Source organism: Hemitrygon akajei, chromosome 7 (genome assembly GCF_048418815.1).
Source record: "Hemitrygon akajei chromosome 7, sHemAka1.3, whole genome shotgun sequence".
Lineage (NCBI taxonomy): Eukaryota > Metazoa > Chordata > Chondrichthyes > Myliobatiformes > Dasyatidae > Hemitrygon > Hemitrygon akajei.
In genome coordinates this window covers 85315363-85334773 of record NC_133130.1, presented here as the reverse complement: position 1 = coordinate 85334773, position 19411 = coordinate 85315363, and the positions used below count along the sequence as shown (strand labels likewise).

General features: G+C 42.2%; 1 protein-coding gene across 1 annotated transcript in view; it reads left to right on the top strand.

The window, feature by feature from the left end:
- The first annotated feature begins 10131 nt into the window (after positions 1-10131).
- Positions 10132-19411, top strand: part of LOC140730631 (uncharacterized) — a 37864-nt gene continuing 28584 nt past the window's right edge. Inside the window, exon 1 of the mRNA XM_073051350.1 lies at positions 10132-10257. The gene's annotated coding sequence lies outside the window, so the exon portion shown is untranslated. The remainder of the gene's footprint in view (positions 10258-19411) is intronic.

The following is a 19411-nucleotide window of genomic DNA, read 5'->3' as shown; positions in this document are numbered from 1 at the left end:
ATTAAAAATAAGTTTCTTCGTTGTGTTATGTAAAAAATGCATTTGAAAATATTTTTTTCAATAAGCCTTACATGTTACATGTCATTTCTGTTAAGTGATGGACATGAGTAGTGCGCAGGTGCACGTACATTCTCAAAATAAAAAATGCGCTCCAGATCAAATAACGCGCTCCGCATACTGGCGCGCTGTCACTGTTCTGTCAGTGACACTGGTCGTTGATGAGTTTTGGCACAGGGGACAATTGAATAAGAAGGAGCAGGACAAGTAGACCTGCATCTCCTACCGTTTTTGAAATAAAGACAGTCAGGAAGAGAGTGATGATGATAATATCTTGAAGGATAACAGAATTTTTAGTGCTTTAAAATACTAACTGTTACTATTAAAAAAAGCTGTATTTTATTCATTTAATTTTCAGTGTTTTAAAAGTCATTTCAATAAATAGCTAAATACCATGGGACTTCAAAGACAGATATTTTGTTGTAATGCATTTGTTCATTTTCAATTGAAATTAAAGCACATGTTTTCTACATATCCCATGATATTTTATTTTCTCTTATGAGGTGTATTACCAAAATACTCCGTCCATCTGCTCCTGGTCCGGCCCCCCTGTCAAATTTTAGAACCCTTTGTGGCCCACAAGTCAAAAAGTTTGCCCACCCCTGTCCTAGGCTGTTGAGCCAAAAACCTGTCTGTCCATAGCTGAGACAGGAAAAAAAGACTCAGACACCTTACAGACTAGTGTCCACATTATTAACACCTTCCAGTCCGCTTGATGCATCGTGCAGACTGTAACAGTACATCATCGGCTTTTCTCCTTGTCTAGGGTCAGATTCAACAATTTCCAGGAGCATCGGGAATTGTTTTGCTGTCGCACGCATTATCAAAGTCTTGAGACATGGAAAAAAAACAGCACAGAATAAATGCACAACTTATCAGCACAATGCCTGCGGTCATTGCCAATTTAATCAGCCACGCACCCCATCCCCCTAGTTTGCTTTCTAACCATTCTGTTTGACCTCCTTCCGCAGATCCTTTAATTTATTCATTGCTCTGGTGAAAGACCCTTCTGGGCTAGTATTGTTCGGTATGAAAGTGCAGCATTGATCTCCAAACATCACACACACACCCCCCCTTTTCTGCCAAAAGCCAATCCAGTACCTGTCTGTTTTGCCACGCCATCCTGCTAGTTGCATCCAGCTGTTGCCCTAAGGCCTCCAGTGCATCACCAGTGTAGTTGATGAACCTCTATTGATTGTAGTATATATAATTTATCCATTCAACATTTTTGCTTACCCCTATCACAGGTATGATAGCTTCCCAGTGAGCATCTCATGCGGTGTCAGGCATGTCACTCGATTAGTTTGCATGCGGTAACTCATCAATGCTAACGGTAAAACATCCACCCAATTAAGTTTAGTGTCTGCACAAATTTTGTTTAGTTTGGCCTTCAGAGTGCCATTGATTCTTTCCACCATGCCCTGTGACTGTGGGTGGTACACACATCCAAACTTTTGTTTTATTCTCAGTACTTGTAATACCAATTTGACCACCCCTTGGATGAAGGCTGAACCGTTGTCCGAGCTAATCTCCGAAGGTATTCCAAACCTTGGGATCACTTCATTTGTCAGGAACTTTACCACTGTTCCTGCCCCTTGATCCTTCGAGGGTATTGCCTCTACCCATCTGCTGAACCTGTCAATTACCACCAGAATGTATCTTTTTCCTCTTACCGTCTTTATCATATCTATGTAGTCGATCACCAGATGTCGAAATGGTCCTTCAGGCACGGGTATGTGACCTATTGGGGTTGTAATCCCCCTTCAAACATTATTCTGTGCACAAACCTCACACTGTGCTAAAATATAGTCTACCGAAGCCAGTAAGTAAGGCAACCAGAAACCATCCTTTTTTATTTTCCTTATTACTTCCCCCCTTGCACAATGGTCCATCCCATGTGCTTCTGAAATCAGAATCGTCAGTAGAGGGGTGGGCGCTACCAACAAACCATCTTCCGTGCTCCACAAGCCTTCTGAGTTCTGATTGCCACCCCCCCCCCCCCCCCCCCCGTCACCTCTGTATGTAAATGCAAACAAATACTGACACTGTTCGGCTAGGGGAATGCTGAAGAAAGCCGAACACAAATCAATTATTGAAAAGTAGCTTGCTTCTGGTGGGATATTAGTCAGCAGTGTGTGTGGATTCGGGACCACTGCTGTCACATCCTCCACTACCTCATTCACTGCTCGTAAGTCATGCACCAGTCTCCATTTAGACCTGTCCGCTTTTGGGACAGGCAACAACGGAGTATTGCAGGGGCTGTTTACTCTCTTAAGCACTCCTGCCGCTAACAGTCCCTGTATTGTCGGCGCTATACCTTCCTCTGCTTCCGGTCTTAAGGGATATTGTGGTCTCCTAGGTGGAACTGCTCCTTTCTTTAACCTTACCTCCACCGGACTGGCTGTTTCTATTTTCCCCACGTCCGTGTCATGTTGCGATCGCAGAATAGATGGCAACTTGTCCAATATTTTATTTTTCTGCTGACCCCTTGCCTGCCCCAACAACGGCATGTGTGGCTGAGGAGTTACTTCAACTTCCTTCATAGTTCCTGTCACATCTATGTCTACCCCTATCTTAATGTAGTTGTTGTCTCCGGATATCCATACCTCAGGCATAACCTTTCTCCAAACCGTTACGGTGCTTACCTGCTTTACCAGGGGTCCTAAGTCTTTAGACTGGTATCCCTCATTTACCAGCAAGGTTATGTGGGGTACAGCTTCCGGTATCCTGTACCATTCTTTCAAGAAGGTATTCCACCTGACTTGCAGGGCTGCCCCCTGCTTCCCAATTACAATGGCTTCCCCTTTTAGGTGTTGTCGAATATCTGTCCTCATGTTCCATCTCCCCTCTACCTCCTTATTCTGAGTCTCATCGAAAATTACAGTGCAATGTAACTCAGATTTGGGCGCTACAGCCTCAGGTAATATGGCCTGCACGTCCTGTTTCCACTTTTCCCAGGTATCCCAGATCTGGTCTTCTATGTCCCCTATCCAAAAAACATTGGCTCTTTTATCTTCACGCACTATCAATTGAGCCCCTGCTCTTTCCACACTTAACCCATTTCTGGTGCATTCTAATTTTAATTCCAGTTTCAATAAAGCATCTCTGCCTAACAAATTAATCGGAGTTCCTTTAGATACTAGTACTGGTAAGACAATTCCTTTATTTCCCATTTTCAAATGCACTGGAGCCGTGCACTGTGTCAACTGTGTTTTCCCCGAGAACCCTACCGTCTTTATAAACTTTCCTGACATGGGAAGGTGAAGGGCATACTGTGGCTGTACGCAAGTGTACGTGGCTCCAGTATCTATCATCATTGGTGTCAGTTGTCCTTCTAACATAACCTGAACCATAGGTTCCTCCTCTGCCTCCCTCATTATCATTGGGTAATGTCCCTTCCCACTCGAGTTCTCGGGGCACCCCTAATACCTTGCAAAGGGATTTACAGGTCCGCTCGGACCCCCGGGAGCCGGCATGTGGCCAAACTGTGGCTCCCTTGCCATCGGCTCCTGCTGATACGAGACAGGCCATGGTTTAAATGGGCAGTCTTTCTTCATGTGTCCAGGCTGGTTGCATCCCCAGCACAATCTTTCTGCCTCTTTTTCCCGTCTCCTCTCTAATCCTCTTTGCCCATAACTCCTCTGCCCCCCTCCTTGGGAGTTCCAGTCCTGTCTGGGCTGTTGCTTAACTCTACTCTGTCCCTAATAGGGCATCTGTGGAAATGTTCCGCCGGAGACATTCATTATTGGCATGGGGTTTTCTGGCCCTTGACTGACAGAATGACCGGTTCCTCCATCTAATGGTGTAATGGCTGTACTCACACTAGTGATGGCTGGCAGCCTCTTTTTGCTTTTGTCTTTGTCCTTCTTTTTCAGTTCTTTGAGCTGCATTTGCAATAGCTTTCATGGCACCTCTTCTTGCTGCTCAGCCAGCTTTCGTTTGTCTCTCCGATATTTCTCCACTGCGTGGACTACGTGATCACTGAATGCTTGTGGGGTCAGTGATGACAGCCCAACCACCTCCTCCAATTTAGACTTGACCTGCGGAGTCATTGCATCCAAAATGCTCTGTCGGAACAGTGAGTTCAGAAACAAGTTATTTTCCACCTCTTGCTCAGTCTCCAGTCTCCACTTTTTCAACTGGTTTTCTACATAGGCTGCTGGGTTTTCAGTGTCTCCCAGTAATTCCCCCTTTAAGGCTTTGGGGTCTACTCTGGGTGGATAAAGCTTCCTGAGGGCCTGCCATACCCTCTGTCTCACTGGATCAAAATTGGCCCCATCAGTCTGTGGACTGTCCACATTCTGTAAGCCAGCCATTTCCATCAGTTCTTTCAACTTGGAAGTTCCCATCAATCTTATCAGCAGTGCCTTCAAATCTCCCATAGCCAACAATCGTCCCGTTGTTTCCTCCTCAAAGGCTCTAATCCACTTTCCTGCCCCCTCGTGCAGACTAGGCAGAGTATTTTTCAGCCCTTCCAGGTCCTGGGATTCCCAAGGGATATACTGTACTTGTCCTGATCCCTTTACCAGCAGTGGCAGCATTTCCTTCTCCCCGTTCCATGTAATCAAGCTTCCTTCCTCACTTGGTTCTTTATCTATTGCTGGCCCTAGTACTACTGGCTGCCACTCATACCTTCCTGGGGTATACCTTCTTCCTTGCTCCTTCTCCACTCTAGTCCCCTCTTCCATCTCCAATATCTGCTTCTCCGTCCTCTCTCGTATTTCCTCCAAACTCTCATCTCCTACCTTCCTCCAACTTCCTCTCAACTCACTTCATTCTTGCTGTCTAGATGATTCTTGTTCTCTTCTAGTCTGTCTGTCTCTACAGTATAACCGATACTCCTCATAATCCCTCTTCTCTCTCAGCTGCGGTAGCCTTTCCACTACTCTTTCCTGTTCTATCTTTATCTTTTCTCCCTCTATCTCATTCTATATCACCGCTTTTTTCCTTCTCGTATTGTTTTTTTTTCTCCTCATCCCAAACTTGGACTTCTCCCTGCATGTTTACTGTTCCCGTCAGCAGGGGGCACTGCCTAGGGGTTCCTTCCTCATTATAGGGAGGGGGTTTTTCTGTTTCTTTCGCATCCGGGTACGGAGCTGAAGCCAGCTTCTCACTGTACCTTCCTCTCCCTCTAACAGGCTGTTTCTCCAGCACCTTAGTGTCTTCCTCGTTTGTAATCAATATTCTACCTGTCCTCCTCAGCCTTTCTCCCTCTGTTCTGAAGAGTTTTAGCACTTCAATTTCTCATTCTCTTTTTTGCCCTCTTTTCTTAGATTTATCTTTTGGTTTGTAATTTTTTAATTAGTCCCTCCATTTCTTCGCACAAACTTACATCAAACGTTCCTTCTCTTGGCCACTTTGTGACCAGGTTTTTGGTTCATTTTTCCCATTTTTCTGAAGTTTTTGTGATCTCATATTTAATTAACGGGAATTTTTTGCTCAGAATCTCTACTGCCGTTCCTTCACCTGTCATGTTATTCTCTCTTTTTAAGAGATTTTATTTCAGAGATTCACAGTTTGTTTACTGGATAATATTATTTACTCTAATTCTATGCCTAGTCTATTCTGTTCTGCTGGTGCAGACCTTTATTCAGAGCGGTACCCACAGAACTTGCTCTTTGCACCTCGTCTGTTCAGACCCTTATCTCTTAAGGCGGTATCCACAAGGATTTTCTACTCTAATTCTATTCTATTTTTCCTTACCCTGCCCATTCAGCCCTTCGCTCTATGCGAAGCGGTATCCACAGGGATTTCCTCTATTTTTCCTTACCCTGCCCGTGCAGCCCTTCGCTCTGTGCGAAGCGGTATCCACAGGGATTTACTCTACTTCTCCTTACCCTGCCTGTGCAGCCCTTCGCTCTGTGCGAAGCGGTATCCACAGGGATTTACTCTACTTCTCCTTACCCTGCCCGTGCAGCCCTTCGCTCTGTGCGAAGCGGTATCCACAGGGATTTACCAACACCACGTGGAATTTTTCTTAACTTAACTTCTTATTAACTTATTTGTACTTACCCTCACTGCAGTGTTCTTGATCAATCCTCTGAGCCTCCTCTGTTAACCCCTAATTCTGCCAGATTCTTTGGACCGGAGAGACCCTTCGGCAGTGGTTCCACACTTCTGAGACTCCAAGACCTCCCCAAAGCCAACAGAATTCTTAGTCCAAATTGTCGCAAAAAGCGCTTACCTTTTGTTTGGGTGCACCCTTAATCCTGTTAGCCTTATGGGGGTCCCTAGAGGACTGGGAAGCGTCCCCAATCTGCCGTTTCTTTTCCGCGGGTCTCTTTCTGACCCTGCTCGCGGTCGCCAATTTTGTCGTGGTTACTTGAAATGACTTGGAGACAGACAATTCTTCAAGAAAAGTATATCTTTATTTGCAAACAAAGGCTGAGGCAATCAATGAACTTGTCACCGAAAGCCCACCGAGCTCTGGTGTACAGCATTCTTTATAGTCATTTCTTATCTCAGTTACATTTCGGTTTCATCAGCATACCCAATCAATTTTTAGTTGCATATCATCTATATATGAATTAATTAATCACTCTTGCCTAGCCCGCGGTACGTCACCATTGTTTTTCACCCGTTCACATTGGGGCCTTATTCGTGGCCAAGATTATGTTTTTCAGACAACCTCCCTCACAGTATATTCCTGCTCGCAGCATCCTGTCCGCCACCGTTATCTCGTACTAAACAAAGGCTGAGTGTAATACATGGGATACATCGCAGCTACTAGTGTTGCAAAACAAGCAGGTGTACTGTAAGTGCCATAATATGCAGCTAAGAGAGTACAAAGTATCTAGTGAAAACAACACATAACAAAATGTGCCTAGTAAAATAATACATATTAATTTCGGTACCTAGAAGTGATTACCCGTAGATTCCGGATTATAAGCCGCTACTTTTTTCCCACGCTTTGAACAGCTTTGAACACTGCGGCCTTTACTACGGTGCGGCTAATGCATGGTTTTTTTTCATGCCGCCAAAAACATTTTGCCTCGTAACAGTAGACCAATAAAATTGATGAGTAGTTCACAGAGGTCCAATGAAATTGTACGATAAATCAAGCGCACTTTCACAATTAAATTATTGTAAATCAGTCATTTGTACTCACCCTCATCAACATGGAAAACACTCGAAGAAAAGCATTGTGCTGCCTTTATGGCAGTTATTTAGTTTATAATATTTTCGCTTAGTAATTCATTTAGATAGATAGATAGATACTTTATTCATCCCCATGGGGAAATTCAACATTTTTTCCAATGTCCCATACACTTGTTATAGCAAAACTAATTACATACAATACTTAACTCAGTAAAAATATGATATGCATCTAAATCACTCTCTCAAAAAGCATTAATAATAGCTTTTAAAAAGTTCTTAAGTAGTTTACTTAATACATTGAGTCCTAACCCCGGCACTTTAACATATCTTACTCCTGGCGGTTGAATTGTAAAGCCGAATGGCATTGGGGAGTATTGTATTGATCTCTTCATCCTGTCTGAGGAGCATTGCATCGATAGCAACCTGTCACTGAAACTGCTTCTCTGTCTCTGGATGGTGCTATGTAGAGGATGTTCAGGGTTTTCCATAATTGACCGTAGCCTACTCAGCGCCCTTCGCTCTGCTACCGATGTTATACTCTCCAGTACTTTGCCCACGACAGAGCCCGCCTTCCTTACCAGCTTATTAAGACGTGAGGCGTCCCTCTTCTTAATGCTGCCTCCCCAACACGCCACCACAAAGAAGAGGGCGCTCTCCACAACTGACCTATAGAACATCTTCAGCATCTCACTACAGACATTGAATGACGCCAACCTTCTAAGGAAGTACAGTCGACTCTGTGCCTTCCTGCACAAGGCATCTGTGTTGGCAGTCCAGTCTAGCTTCTCGTCTAACTGTACTCCCAGATACTTGTAGGTCTTAACCTGCTCCACACATTCTCCATTAATGATCACTGGCTCCATATGAGGCCTAGATCTCCTAAAGTCCACCACCATCTCCTTGGTCTTGGTGATATTGAGACGCAGGTAGTTTGAGTTGCACCATATCACAAAGTCCTGTATCAGTTTCCTATAGTCCTCCTCCTGTCCATTCCTGACACACCCCACTATGGCCGTGTCATCAGCGAACTTCTGCACATGGCAGGACTCCGAGTTGTATTGGAAGTCTGATGTGTACAGGGTGAACAGGACCGGAGAGACCACAGTCCCCTGCGGCGCTCCTGTGCTGCTGACCACCGTGTCAGACCTACAGTCTCCCAACCGCACATACTGAGGTCTATCTGTCAAGTAGTCCACTATCCAATCCACCATGTGAGAGTCTACTCCCATCTCCGTTAGTTTGTGCCTTAAGATCTTGGGCTGGATGGTGTTAAAGGCACTAGAGAAGTCCAGGAATGTAATCCTCACAGCACCACTGACGCCGTCTAGGTGAGAGAGGGATTTGTGCAGCAAATACGTGATAGCATCCTCCACTCCCACCTTCTCCTGATACGCAAACTTAAGAGGATCCCGGGCGTGCCTGGTTTGTGGCCTCAGATTCTGTATTATCAGCCGCTCCATGGTCTTCATCACGTGCGATGTCAAGGCAACAGGTCTGAAGTCATTCAACTCCTTTGGTTGTGGTTTCTTCGGTACCAGGACAATACAGGATGTTTTCCACTGTCTGGGTACTCTTCTCTGCTCCAGGCTCATGTTGAAGATGCGCTGTAGTGGTTCTCCCAGCTCAGTCGCACAGGCCCTCAGTAGTCGTGGGGAAACTCCATCCGATCCAGCCGCCTTGCTGGTACAGATCTTCCTCAGTTGACCTTCCACCTGTGCAGCCGTAATCCTGGGCGTGGGCAAGGTCTCCTGTGAGTGGCTATTTTCCTGTGAGGGAAGTAAGAGGGAGGACGTGTAGAAAGACAAGCCTGGTGTGGAGTTCTGCGGTGAGGATGAGATTGTGCTGACGAACCTATTGAAGAAGTTGTTCAGCTGGTTCGCTTTCTCCACATCTCCACTTATGTTTGCCCCCCGCTTTGCACCGCATCCGGTGATGATCTTCATCCCATCCCACACCTCCTTCATGCTTTTTTTCTGCAGCTTTTGTTCTAGCTTCCTCCTATACTGCTCCTTTGCCCCCCTTATCTGTACTCTGAGTTCCTTCTGAACTCTTTTAAGCTCCAAACGATCACCATCTTTAAAGGCCCTCTTCTTCTGGTTTAGGATGACTTTGATGTGACTAGTGATCCAGGGCTTATTATTGGGATAGCAGTGAACAGTTCTAACAGGAACAATGGCAAAAGTTAATATAGTCCGTTGTGCATTCAGTGACCTCCTCAACGCCCCCACAGAGCCCCCCTTGCAGTACATCCCAGTTAGTAGTACCGAAGCAGTCTCTCAGGGCCTGTTCAGCTTCAGGAGTCCACTTTCTAAAAGAGCGTGTGGTAGTGGGATGCCTCATCACAATTGATTTATATCTGGGCTGTAACAAAACCAGGTTGTGATCAGCTTTCCCCAATGAAGGCAGCGGGGATGCACTATATGCATACTCTACGTTTGCATACAGTAAGTCAATAGTCCTATTACCCCTGGTGTAGCAATCCACGTACTGGGAGAAAGCAGGTAGTGTCTTGTCCAAAGTCACATGGTTGAAGTCCCCTGTAATTATCACCAGCGCCTCAGGGTGCTGTGTCTGAAGCCTAGCAACAGCGGAGCTGATGACGTCACACGCTACCGTTGCGTCGGCACGCGGCGGGACATACACATTCACCACAATGACGCTTGCGAATTCTCGCGGCAGGTAATATGGCCTCATACTCACGGCGATCAGCTCAATATCTCTTTCACAAACGGAGATCTTTGTACTCACATGCCCGGGGTTACACCATCTTACGTTAATGTAGACAGCGAGTCCCCCTCCTTTCTTCTTCCCACACTTTTTGGCATCTCTGTCAAATCTTACCGTAGTAAAACCAGGTAATTCTACATTTACATCCGGGATGTTAGCCGTCAGCCATGTTTGTAGTATTTTCTAGTTAAAGTTAGAAGTGTTTTAAGTATATTTGTTTTCTGTACTACATCCCGGAATGCTATGACGTCACATCCGGTTTCGCCGCGTCTTGTGGGAAATATACCGGTTTGCGATCAACGGAAAGGAGGGGAGCGCATCAGATCCGCGCGGGAACGCTGCTTTTAAGTTAAAGGCCATCAATAATTTTTTCTGGTAGGCTGCAGTATATATTTTTTTACCAGTCGTTAGGAGATATTGGAATGTTGTTCATGCACTGTTCAGTAAAAAAGTATACGCAACGTAATTTGTGTTACCGATACGTATATATATTTAAAAGTAGCCGTGTTACAGGCACGGTTCGAAAAAAAGCATTTGCAATATGTATTTGTTTATGTTACCATACGGATTTAATTAAAAGTTAAAAAATCCTCACGTGTAATATCTTTCTGTGTAAATATCTCATATTACAACGTGGGACACCTGCGGCCTAAAATCCGGTGCGGCCTGTACAAGTACAAAATTGATTTTCTTTCTAAAATTAGAGCCTGCGACTTTTAATCAGGTGCGCTCTGAATTTACGGTACATAGTATAGTAAATAGCTAATACATAGTGATTATAGTTCAGGTATATATAATGGTTATGTTTCAGGTATATATAGAGGTTATGTTAGGTATATCTCTCAATAGCAGTCCACGTGTGTTGCTGACTCCTAACTGTGCTCTCATTGTGCCAGTACTTCCATGCATATATCTCACTTCCGTGTTCGTGAATCAGCAATTTCTGCAAAATCTCTCTCAGATAAGACCTTGAGCCATTTGTGTTTTTTCTCTCTTGTAATAATGCAAACATTGGTCACATTTTAATGACAAGACATTAATCTTTCCGGGCTTTTTTTTTTGTACGGAATTTACATTCTCAAATTTCTGTGGTGAGATTTGATCAAGTTTCTGGGTATCTGTCTTTAGACATTACACCAAACATAGATCCTGATTTAACTGATGTATGATCTAATACGTTATGTTTGTATAAAGTTTGTAAACATCAGGGAGAAAAAAAAATCTACTGTTCAATTCCTAACAAATGGATTTTTAGAATTTCTGTAGGTGATAAGGAACTTGCTGACTTTTGATTTTTCATTCTTCTGTGCACACTGATAAGTTGAATTATTTTAGCATATCTCCATTATAGAAAGTAAAGTTATTTCAAGTATGTGAGTATTAGTGCCCTCGATCCATTGTTTTGCAGCAGTTTGAAGGTTCATGCACTATATCATAGCCTGTCAACAGAAGTATTCAGATAATAAAAGCTGCCTTTCATTTATAAACTTTTACTGTTCAAAATGGAAAGAGCAAAAGTGTGCTTACTAAATTTCTGATATTTTTAGCTTTCATGAACTTCATTGTTACAATGCCTAATTCATATCAAATCTAAACTGAGTACAGAAATTCAATGACTATAAAATGTTTAATGTATTTTTGCATCAGACTGAGTTCCACCCATATTAAATATGTATTCAGATAATATTTGACCATCTTTAAAAAAAAATACAGTGATTGTGTCTGCGGGATTTTGTTTGCTGTTTTCTGTGCTCATGATAACAAAATAAAAAAGGGAGAATGAACAAGTTAACCAGTACGAAGCAGGAGCATTAATGGGGGAAATAAAAATGCCAGATTTAAAATGGAAGCTGCATGGAAGATTGTGTAAAGAGTACAGGTAGATTATAATATTTTCTGTGTATAATAAGGGAAGTGCTCAAAATGTCATGGTTTTTGTCTTTATGAAGGTTACTGGTATGTTGCATGATTTCAGGTCTTTCTGATTTCTAGTTATTAAAATGTCTATAAATTGAAGAAAGAATGAACATGCTTAACAGCTTTGAAGACCAAGAAATGAATGAATTGCAGCAGAAAATTTAAGTGTTAAACTTTAATTAACTACAGAGTGAGAATGAAGGCAAATATTAGATGAGACATTGACAGATTAGAAGGAACAAGAAGGGTAAGTCATTGCTATCAGACCATTATTAATATTAGTAACATACAACCAAAAAGTTAGGTTCATGAGAAGTAGAGAAATCTTTTCCTTTATCTGTCCTGCAATTAACCCTGTGGTTATTAGGTATGGATACTCAAGGGAAAATTATATAGAAATCAGATGAAATTTGGAAGGATCATGAAGTGGGGTTAGTTTCAGATTGCTCTGTAATAGATCCAGCATAAATGGTTGAATGGCAATAGGCAGTTCTGCAAACACTATGAAGGTTAGATCTGTGCTGTTTAGGATGGACAATCCAGAGTCAGGCAAGGAGACCAGGTACAACTTACAGAAGGCAGTTATGAGCAAAGAGAAAATTGGAGTCACAAAATGGACACTCAAATAGTTGTTTCATCTGTCTTACATTTGTATTATCATAAGCTCCCATAGCATCCAGAAGTGACTTATAATCAAATCCCCAGCAATATAAAGACAATATATTGTTATTGATCAGAAACTGCAGATGCTGGAAATACTCAGTGAGTTAGCAGCAAAGAGAGAGAAATAAAACTAACATTTCATCAGAACTTTTAAAAACAACTTAATATGTGTGCTTTGAGGTACAAAGACGGGCTGAGGTTGCAGGACAAATGGAAGGCTTCTGATAGGATGGAGACCAAGGTTATCCAAGTGACACAATGTTATCAGATCCATCCAGTTAATAGGAGAATGATGGTGGTAATGAAAAGAGAAAGCAAATAGAATTAAGTTCTGGAAACGTGAGAAGCAGAAAGTTTTCTGGGGGGATATTTGGTGCCACCTAATTCAAGATGCTCCACAATTGCAAATAGAACTGGAGGTTGTGTTTTCTTTTTAAATAAAAGAGTGGCACCTGGGGTCTCCATTTGGAATGCTTTTAGCAGTTTGTATTTTTGAAAGGTTGTTGCATCAATGCCAAACTCTTATCACTTCCAAAGAACTTTATTCTGTTGCACTTTAGTTTATCCCTTTCCCCTGTCTTGTGTTTTCACACCAGATCACAATGTAAATCAATCTGTGAAGATATGAAATCTAAATAATGAATTATGTGGATCAAAAGATCTGCAAACATTTAGCTAGAAATGTAAGCTTTTATACAATGGCTGATGTAAAATTACACCAACCATTGATTGGATCTCTAATCTGTGCCAATTAACATCAAATTATTTGAACTAGTTATAGACTATAAAACCATGAGATTTGGGAGCAGAGTTAGACCATTTGGCTTATCGAGTCTGCTCCATCATTTCATCATGGCTGATTCAATTAATCCATTTTTCCTCTTGGCTTCAATCTCCTGCCTGTATCCTTTTATGCTCTGACCAATCAAGAATCTATCAATCTCTGCCTTAAATATACTTGCTATACTTGAAATATACTTAATGTACTTGACCTCTACAGCTACCTGTGGCAAAGAATTCCACAGGTTCACCACTCTCTGGCTAAAGAAATTCCTCCTTATCTCCATTCTAACAGGGCGTCCCTCTATTCTGAGACTGTGTCCTCAGGTCTTAGACACTCCCACCATAGGAAACATCCTCTCCACATCCACACTATCAAGACCTTTCACATTACGTTTCAATTACCGTAGATGCCGGATTATAAGCCGCTACTTTTTTCCCACACTTTGAACAGTTTTGAACACTGCGGCCTTTACTACAGTGCGGCTAATGCATGATTTTTTTTCATGCCGCCAAAAACATTTTGCCTCGTAACAGTAGACCAATAAAATTGATGAGTGGTTCACAGAGGTCCAATGAAATTGTACGATAAATCAAGCGCACTTTCACAATTAAATTATTGTAAATCAGTCATTTGTACTCGCCCTCATCAACATGGAAAACACTCGAAGAAAAGCATTGTGCTGCCTTTATGGCAGTTATTTAGTTTATAATATTTTCGCTTAGTAATTCATTTGTTAGTATTTTCTAGTTAAAGTTAGAAGTATTTTAAGTACCGGTATATTTGTTTTCTGTACTACATCCCGGGATACTATGACGTCACATCCGGTTTCGCCGCATCTTGTGGGAAATACCGGTTTGCGATAAACGGAAAGGTGGGGGCATTAGACCCGAGCGAAAACACTGCTTTTAAGTTAAAGGCGATCAATAACTTTTCCTAGTAGGCTGCAGTATATATTTTTTTACCAGTTGTTAGGAGATATTGGAATGTTGTTCGTGCACTGTTCAGTAAAAAAGTATACGCAACGTAATTTGTGTGTTACCGATACGTATGTATATTTAAAAGTAGCCGTGTTACAGGCACGGTTCGAAAAAAAGCATTTGCAATATGTATTTGTTTATGTTACCATATGGATTTAATTAAAAGTTAAAAAATCCTCACGTGTAATATCTTTCTGTGTAAATATCTCATATTACAACGTGGGACACCTGCGGCCTAAAATCCGGTGCGGCTTGTACAAGTACAACATTGATTTTCTTTCTAAAATTAGAGCCTGCGGCTTTTAATCAGGTGCGCTCTGTAGTGCGAAATCTACGGTAGGTTTTCACCCCTCATTCTTCTGAATTCCAGTGAAAACAGGCCCAAAACCATCAAACACTCTTCATATGACAAGCTGTTTAATCCTGACAACACACACAAAATGCTGGAGGAACTCAGCAGGCCAGGAAGCAGCCTTGAAAAACAGTACAGTTGACATTTCAGGGCCAAGACCCTTCATCAGGACTAGAGAAAAAAAAGATCCTCATCGGTCCGAAACTTCAACCGTACTCTTTTTCCATAGATGCTTCCTGGCCTGTAGAGTTCCACCAGCATTTTGAATGTGTTGCTTAGATTTCCAGCATCTGCAGATTTTCTCTTGTTTAATCCTGGAAACATTTTCGTGAACCTGCTTTGAACCCTGTCCAAAATATCCTTTCTAAGATGAGGGGCCCAAGACTGCTCACAATACTCCAAGTGAGGCTTCATCAGTGCTATATAAAGTTTCACCGTTATATCCTTGCTTTTATATTCTAGCCTTCTTGAAATGAGTGTTAAAATTACATTTGCCTTCCTCACCAGAGATTCAAACTGTAAATTACCCTTTGGGAATCATGCACAGGAACTCCCAAGTTCCTTAGCACCACGTAATTTTTGTATTTTCTCTGCATTTAGAAAATAGTGCATGACCATACAGTTCTCGACACTGTATGCCATCTGCCTCTTCTTTGCCCATTCTACTAATCTGTCTGAGACTTTCTGTAGCGTCTCTACTTCCTCAAAACTACCTGCCCTTTCACCTATCTTTGTATTGTCCGCAAGCTTTGCAGCAAAGCCATCAATTCAAATAGCCAAATCATTGACATATAACTTAAAAAGATCAGACACAACAGATACCCCTGTGGAACCCCACTAGTCACCAGCACCCAACCAAAAAAGGCTGCTTTTATTCCCATTCTTTGCCTCCTGCTTTTCAGCCACTGGTTTATCTATGCTAGAATCTTTCCTGTAATACCATGAGCTCGTAGCTTGTTAAGCAGCCTCACGTATGTAACCTTGTCAAAGGCCTGAAAATCCAAGTACGGGACATCAACCAATTCTCCTTTGTCTATCCTACTTGTAATTTCTTCTATGAATTCAAACAGATTTGTCAGGCAAGATTTTTCTTGACTGACAATGGACTATTTGATCAAGTGCCTCCAAATACCCCAAAACCACATGCTTAGTAATTGACACCAAGGTCTTCCCAATCACTGACGGGCCTATAATTTCCTTTCTTCTGCCTCTCTCCCTTCTTGAAGAGAAGAGTGACAGTTGCAATTTTCCACTCTTCCAGAACCATTCCAGAATCTAGTGATTCTTGAAAGATCACTACTAATGCCTCAGCTACCTATTTCAGAACCCTGGGAAGTACACCATCTGGTCCAGGTGACTTATCTACTTTCAGACCTTTCAGTTTCCCAAGAACTTTCTCCCTAGTAATGATATCATCACACACTTCATGACCATTGACACCTGGAACTTCCACCATACTGCTAATGTCTTCCACAGTGAAGACTGATGCAAAATACTTATCCACCGTTTCCTTGACCCTCATTACTACCTCTCCAGCATCGTTTTCCAGCAGTCTGATATCCACTCTCCCCTCGTTTTTACATTTTATGTATCTAAAGAAACTTCTGGTATCCTCTTTAATATTATTGGCTAGCTTACTTTAATATTCTATCTTTACCTTCCTAATGACTTTTCAGTTACCTTCTGTTGGTATTTAAAAGCTTCCCAGTCCTCTAACTTCTGATTAATTTTTGCTCTATTAGATGCCCTCTCATTGACTTTGATTTCTCTTGTTAGCCACGATTATGTCATCTTGCCTTCAGAATACATCTTCCTGTTTGGGATGTATATATCCTGTGCCTTCCGAATTACTTCCAGAAATTCCAGACATTGCTTCTGTGCCATCATCCCTGTCAATGTTCTTTTTCAATCAATGCTGGCCAACTTCTCTTTCATGCCTCTGTAATTCCTCTTACTCCACTGTAATACTGATACATTTGACTTTAGCTTCTCCTCAAATTTCAGGGTGGATTTGATCATATTATGATCACTTGTCCCTAAGGGTTCCTTTACCATAAGCTCTCTAAGCATTCATTTCAAGAGGTCTAAAAATACAAGAGCAAGGATGTGATGCTGAGGCTTTATAAGGCACTGGTAAGGCCTCACTGTGAGTATTGTGAACAGTTTTGGACTCCTCATCTAAGAAAGGATGTGCTGGCATTGGAGAGGGTTCAGAGAAGGTTCACAAGGATGATTCCAGGAATGAAAGGGTTATCATACAAGGAACATATGTTGACTCTGGGTCTGTACTCACTGGAATTTAGAATGATGAGGGGGGATTCATTGAAACCTACAGAATGTTGAAAGGCCTATAAGTTAAAAGGCAGGATGGCAGGACCTCAGGATGGCTACCCTTGCCATGTGCTAGTGAGGCCAGAACTAGGAAGGCAATGCAGGTTAACAGGTAGGTAAAGAGTGGTGTAGGAGGGTACGTGTCAGATTTTTGGATCATCGGGCTCTCTTCTAGGAAAGATGGGACCTGTCCGTAAGAGACAGTTTGCACCCGAACTGGAGGGGGATTAATATCCTATTGGGAAGGTTTGTTAATGCAGCACGGAGGGGTTTAAACTAAAGTTGCAGGGGGATAGGAACCAGAGTGCCAGAACAGATAGTGGAGAAGCTGTGGAGACAGAAGCTGTTAAGATCTCAGACAAAATCAGGAGTCAAAAGGTTGAGCAAGGTGTGACTAATGTCTTGAGCTACATATATTTCAATGCAAGTATTGTAGAAAAGGCAGAGAAGGTCAGTATGGATCAACACAAGGAATTATGATATTGTAGCCATTGGTGAGACTTTGTTGTAGGAGGGGCAAGACTGGCAGCTCAGTATTCCAGGTTCTGTTGTTTTAGATGTGTCAGAGTGGGAGGGATTAAAGGGGTGGTATTACAAATCAGGGAAAATGTAATGGCCGTGCTCAGTCAGGACAGACTGGAGAACTCATATAGTGAAGCTTTATTGGTAGAACTGAGGAATAAGAAAGGTATGACCACATTAGTGGGGCTGTATTATAGGCCACCCGACCATCCAAGGAATTTAGAAGAACAAATTTGTAGAGAGACTTTTGCAAGAAGCAGAAGGTTATGAAAGTACATGATTTTAACTTTCCAAATATTGATGGGGGCCCCCATACTGTAAAAGGACTAGATGGGATAGAGTTTGTCAGATATGTTCAGGAAAATTTCCTTAATCAGCACGTAGAAGTCCCAAAGAGAGACTGTGCAATACTTGATCTGCTATTAGGGAATGAGACAGGGCAGGTGACTGAAGTTTGTGTAGGGGTACAATCTGTATCTTGCAAACATAACATCATTAGTTTCAAAATAAATATGAGAAAAGTTAAGTCTATTCCGCAGGTTCATATTATAAATTGGAGAAAGGCCAATTTTGATGGTATCAGAAGGACCTGGCAAGTATGGATTGGGACAGGCTGATTTCTGGCAAAGGTGTACTTGGTAAGTGGGAGGCCTTCAAAGGTGAAATTTTGAGAGTACAAAGATTGTATGAGCCTTCCAGAATAAAAGGTAAAGATAACAGGTTTAGGAAACCTTGCTTTTCAAGAGATATTGAGGGCATGGTTAAGAAAATAAAAAGGAGGTGCATAGCAAGTATAGGCAGGTTGCAAAATGAGTATAAGAAATGCTAGAAAACACAAGAAAGAAATCAGTAGAGCTAAAAGAAGGCAAGAGGTTGCCCTAACAGACAAGGTGAAGGAGAATCCTAAAGGATTCCACAGATATGTTGTTCTTTTTGAAGTGGACAGTGAGGAAGACTAGTAGAGCTTGCAGAAGAATCTGGACCAGCTGGAAAAATGGGCTGAAAAGTGGCAGATGGAATTTAATGCAGACAAGTGTGAGGTGTTGCACTTCAGTAGGACCAACCAGGGTAGGTCTGACACAGTGAACGGTAATTCAAAGAAAATCTATTATCAGAGTCACCATATACAATCCTAAGGGACAAAATCCGTCCTGTGGAATATCAGAATGGTAATCTACGCCTGGAGCCAAAAGAGATGTGTTTACTCAGGAGAAGGACACAGTGTCCATAGAAGTGGCAAAGCAGCAATGAGGTTATGGACCCTTCCAGATCACAGAGGAGGAGGTGTTTGCTCTCTTCAGGCAAATTAGGGTGGATAAATCCCCAGAACCTGACCAGGTGTTCCCTCAGACTCAATACGAAACCAATGCAGAAATTGCAGGGGCTGCAGTAGAAATAATTAAATTGTTCTTAGCTGCAGGTGAGGTACCGGAGAATTGGAGGATAGCTAATGTTGTTCTTCTGTTTAAGAAAGGCGCTAAAAATAAATCAAGAAATTTTAGGCCAGTGAGCCTGACATCAATAGTGGGAAGGTAATTGGAAGGCATTTTAATGGCTAGATATATGAGTATTTGGATGGACATGGACTGATTATGGATAGTTAGCATGATTTTGTGCATGGTAGATCATAATTAGCCAAGAATTTTTTGAGGATGTTACCAGGAAAGTTGATGAAAGTAGGGCAGTGGATGTTATCTACATGGACTTTAGCAAGGCATTTGACAAGGTCCTACAAGGAAAGTTGGTCAAGAAGGTTCAATCACTCGGCATTCAATAAGGTGGTAGTAAATTGGATTGGACATTGGCGTTGTGGGAGAAGCCAGAGGGTTAGTAGATGGTTGCATCTCTGACTGGAGGCCTGTGACTAGTGGAGTGCTGCAGGGATTGGTGTTAGGTCTATTGTTGTTTGTCATCTATATCAATAATCTGAATGATAATGTGGTTAACTGGATTAGCAAATTTGCAGATGACACCAAGATTGGA